Below are 5,190 nucleotides of genomic sequence, written 5' to 3' on the forward strand. Positions count from 1 at the left end.
ACTTGGATGTTCTGAAAACCACAACGGCGCGATTTTTAAGACATTTTCTGCCTCGCACAAACACTCTGTGGAACCAGCTTTCGCCAGCGGTTTTTCCGGACCGATACGACTTGGCAACCTTCAAGAAAAGAGCGTACTCCTTCCTGAAAGGCTGGCAATGCACCTGCAAACCCCCTGGTGTTGCATATGTCCATGGGCGGTGGTAGTCACTTACCATCAGGTGAGCCTCCGGCTCGTTTGCCACCTCTAACATAAAAAAAAGAAAACGTATTTACTAATAATGTTTACAACAACACAAGTTTTTTAAATAATTAATTTAGACAGCTAACGTGTTTGAATTAGGAACGTATTCGATTTTATTTTATCTATAAGGATTAATACAATGTTGCACGTTAAAAAATAAACGTACAGTGATAAAATAGTATTTCAAAATAGGTCACGAAGAGGACCGGAGAAAATAAAAAAGAAACGCTTTCATAAAATTTTATAGTAACTGGATATAAAATAACACAGGATTATTCTACATTTCTCGTTGCCACAGTTTCCAGAAAGAATAGTGGAGTAAAAACTCCAACGCTATACCAGATCTCTACACCCTCACGAGGCTTATTGAATACAAATTGTTTCTTTATCAGACAACTTTGTGCGAATTGTATGAAACTGTAGGGTAGCTACATAGATCTATTACGTTATAGTATTTTCGACTTTATTGTTTTAGCTGTAAGAGCTAAGATGTGGCGTTAATATTTGAAGAGTGTACAATTTTGGGTACACTATTTTTTATGTCTTTTGTATATGCGATTTGAACGTGATTTTGTTATTTACTGTCAATAGCAAGTATGTTGCCTCAAGTAACATTTATTTTCTATGTAAAAGAGAATTGAATATCATTTACAGGTATAAATTGAAAAATAAAATTAAAATTTAACTCAATATATTATTTTGTCATAATTTTAGTTGTGGTATGTAATAATAATTCGTAAAATTTACGTAAGCATGCATCATCCGGTATGGTCTAGTGGCTAGGATACCTGGCTCTCACCCAGGAGGCTCGGGTTCGATTCCCGGTACCGGAATATTTTTTAATTTAATTTACCTAAATAGTAAGGTGAATATATTTTGTTTTTTATTAATAAACATATATATATGTCGGAGAAGCAGGATGCCGAACAGTTGGGTTCGGGGATTGATCCGACATTTGTAAGACTATGTGGGCGTGCAATGGAGATATTCATAAAATAAAACGTATTTACTATCGTCTAATCACTGTATTCATTGATTCAATAATCGTACACTACAATAATATCAAAGGATTACAATAATTCATCTCGATTAAGAGCAAATGGGTTTGCAAGCAACCATCGCATTCGAGAAGCTTGTCAAAACATAACGACTCGCGTTGCCATGACACTTACAACTCCATTCGGGGTGACCCGCTCTTATAAGTAAATCAGGCATCAAACATTATTGCCAACTATTCGATTAATTAATTATCCAAATCAACAACTAAAGTAACCACGCTCCGATACGGCCATCCTGCACTATCACACGTCCTCGTGTGTCTCGTTGCTGTAAACCTCCTCGTCTGTAAACAATGAAACAACAAATGTACACATCATAACACGCTTGGCCATTCTGACCACCACACGATGAATATTATAACCGTCCATGCTATCTCAATAGCATAATATTCTCTAGCAGCATAACTTTACAAGGTAAGCGACCAGCAAGACCACCTAGGTCTATTTACGCCACTAAGTCAATCTCTTGCCACCAAGGCTGTCATTTGCCACCAAGGCTGTAATTTGCCACCAAGGCCAATTTTGTCACCAAGTCAATCACTTGCCACCAAGGCCATCATTTGCCACCAAGGCCAACTTTGTCACCAAGTCAATCTCTAGTAGGGTCACTATGCTTTGCTTTCTCTTACCAAGTAATTTGTTAACACCGAAATCAAAACAAAATGAAAACTGCCCACCGTTTTTAATAGAAAATAGACCTAGAGCTGGGGCTTCATGGTGCAGATATCCACTCGACGTTCCACAACCGACTCGCTTGTTTTGTTTTCCTTCTTCGCACAACGCGTCGATATTTGGCTTCGCTCGCCGCAAGAAAAACACGTCAGCGGGGATGTTTTCTTCGAGACGTCCATTGTATTTCTTGCTTGCTTGAGCTTTGGCGTTGTTAACCTGCTGAGTGAGCCTGCGTGGTCTGATATGTGTTCTGATCCCACTTCTGATGTCGGAGAAGCAGGATGCCGAACAGTTGGGTTCGGGGATTGATCCGACATTTGTAAGACTATGTGGGCGTGCAATGGAGATATTCATAAAATAAAACGTATTTACTATCGTCTAATCACTGTATTCATTGATTCAATAATCGTACACTACAATAATATCAAAGGATTACAATAATTCATCTCGATTAAGAGCAAATGGGTTTGCAAGCAACCATCGCATTCGAGAAGCTTGTCAAAACATAACGACTCGCGTTGCCATGACACTTACAACTCCATTCGGGGTGACCCGCTCTTATAAGTAAATCAGGCATCAAACATTATTGCCAACTATTCGATTAATTAATTATCCAAATCAACAACTAAAGTAACCACGCTCCGATATATATATATATATTTAGTAATTATTATTATGTGCACTGTCATTTCAAAGTCGTGAAGAAACATCTCGATTTTATTCTTATTTTCAGAAAGTAAACAAAAAATGTTCAAGATAATGTAACTTTCAGTATTCGGTATTTCGCGCCGTCACGACAGCGGGTAGTTTTTCCGGGGATTGATTTATGAACTTGCGATCTTGGGATATCTATTACGGTGATAATTGAATTTATCAAAAATAGCCGTATAATTATATACGAGTATTATAAAAATCGGTAAATTAATACTATTATTTTTAATGGCAACATTTACAATACGCAATTATTTTTTATGTAAAATATACAATTATAATTTACTTAGTCTAGCTATATAAGCTATCATGTAATATCTAATATGTTCAGGAAACTCACTTCGCCAATAATCGTTCGGTGAACTTAAGTGATAATTAAATTTTAGTAAAACTTACTTATATGCTTGTGTTACAAGGCCCATGGAACGAAAATCAGACGGCTGAAGAGAAGTCAAATCCATTCTCTAACTACTATCTATCTCCACTGCTACTGTGAATTTCTTGATGAAAAAATCATGTTGGCACTCATATCCAAGTCCGTAGCAAAAGCTAGTCATAAAACTGCCGTGTTTTATATATTTATAATATTATCGGAAGAGCGATTATGGATTTATCCAAAATAATCTTTTTGAGGATGTCTAAATAGATTGATATTATTACACAACAATAGCTCTTAATGTCTCTCAAGACACGTCCAGATTAGATGTTTATGTTACTCAACTATTTAATTTTACGTTTATTATGATGTTAATGAGAAAAACTAATAAAACACATGAAAAATATTTATCCTGCAAATTTCGCTTTAGCTTCCCATGCTTAAACAACTAGGCCTTATTTAAATGTGAGTTGACAATTATTTTTGAGGTTATAGAGGTATATATAACAAAGGAGGAAACTACTAGTATACATGTTTACAATTCTGAGATATGTATATCTTTTAATCCGAAGTGGAGTCTGGCAGACTAAGCTGAAAATGTTTCTCGTTAAAGGGATAGAGGCCTTTGTCTACGCCCTGCTGAGACTATAAGACAAAATATATTGATATTATTTTATTATTGTTTAGTATTTTTATATCACAAGCATATAAGAAGTCAAAATAAATACATGAGTCTTTTAGATGTGTCTTTAATGTTTGAAATGCTTTGTGCTTTTATCTCGTATTATAAAGTTCCTTTGTTCATTTTTCTTACTAGGTGTCAGAGTGAAGAGGAGACTTAGCACATCAGAACATTGGCATGTTTTAACACTTTCTAGGACTGTAAACGGCTAATGACGTCATAATCACTAATTAGTTATTGTATCCACTACACTATTTCTGAAAGTAATACTAAAATGGCCGAGGAGGAGGAGGAAAGTAATATACTTTCATAATATAAGTAAAAATTGACATAATATAATAATTGTCACATACAGGGTTTTTCATTTTTTGTTCGCTATTGATATTATTCTTGTATTAAAGAAATTGTATCATGTTTATGTTTGCGAGAATTAACTTGAACATCTAATTCCCTACAACCTTGAGAACTGTAGGCAGGTTTAAATGACATTCAGAATGTAGGTATGTTATCTTGCCCAACTTTTCGTACACGAATTAAGGGACCCGTGAAATGTCAGTTTCCTTAGACCTATGGGAAAAAATGTTAAGATATAAATTATAATCTTTACTTTCCGACGAAATGTTGTTTATATAGAATATTTGTTGGATCGATCGTAGGATAGAAAAACGAGCCGTCTGGTGATATGGCGATGATGATTAATTATTTTTATCAATTTAAATGTAAATATTTATGTGGTACCCATTTTTTATGTTCGAGTTTTGATCACGACGGTTATTTCTTTTCTTATTTTTAATTGTATTAATACAATTTCTTGTCTGTGCTGTTTAAGGAGTTATTTTTAGGAGTAACGATTTATTTTTGTCTCGCTCCATTAATTGCGTTTTGCATTATATATATGCAAATTTATTTATAATTATGTACATATATATATTTACATCTAAAATTTTTATACTATTTCATACTATTGTTATTATTAGCATCTATATTGACAACGTCGATGAGTATTATTCATTTAAGTGACACAACCCTTCCGTCGGCTTAGTCTTTAGGGCCATTTTAGTTTAGAAACTTCGAGAAACAACAGTTTTTGTTTCATTCATCCGCACAATGGGAAATTTAGAGTAGTCGTTTTTATTTACATTGAGAGCTGATCTAAAAAACTGTGCGAGTTTAATTAACTTGACCTGTTTCACACTTGATTGGGCGAAGCGATCACTCAGCTATGTGTATTGCAAATGTTTATATTAAACGTGATGGCTAGTGGAATAAATTAAAACAATGTATAGAATTATGACAGTCAGAATACAAAGTTATTTATCTTGTGGGGCCTGTGTTTACTTGTAATCTATTTGCATTTGGATAATTGTATTAAATTTTACGCTTAAATGATAATTTATATTGTAAGCTAGTGCTAGGAATTTAAAAATTTAATTGCTATATTTTGTCGT

At 34.3% G+C, this 5,190-nt stretch overlaps 1 non-coding gene across 1 annotated transcript; it reads left to right on the top strand.

Moving 5' to 3' along the window:
* The first annotated feature begins 1,004 nt into the window (after positions 1 to 1,004).
* Trnae-cuc lies at positions 1,005 to 1,076 on the top strand. The gene has a single exon. It is a non-coding gene; the product is annotated as a tRNA-Glu (tRNA).
* Positions 1,077 to 5,190: the final 4,114 nt, after the last annotated feature.

Source organism: Vanessa atalanta, chromosome 10 (assembly GCF_905147765.1).
Source record: "Vanessa atalanta chromosome 10, ilVanAtal1.2, whole genome shotgun sequence".
Lineage (NCBI taxonomy): Eukaryota > Metazoa > Arthropoda > Insecta > Lepidoptera > Nymphalidae > Vanessa > Vanessa atalanta.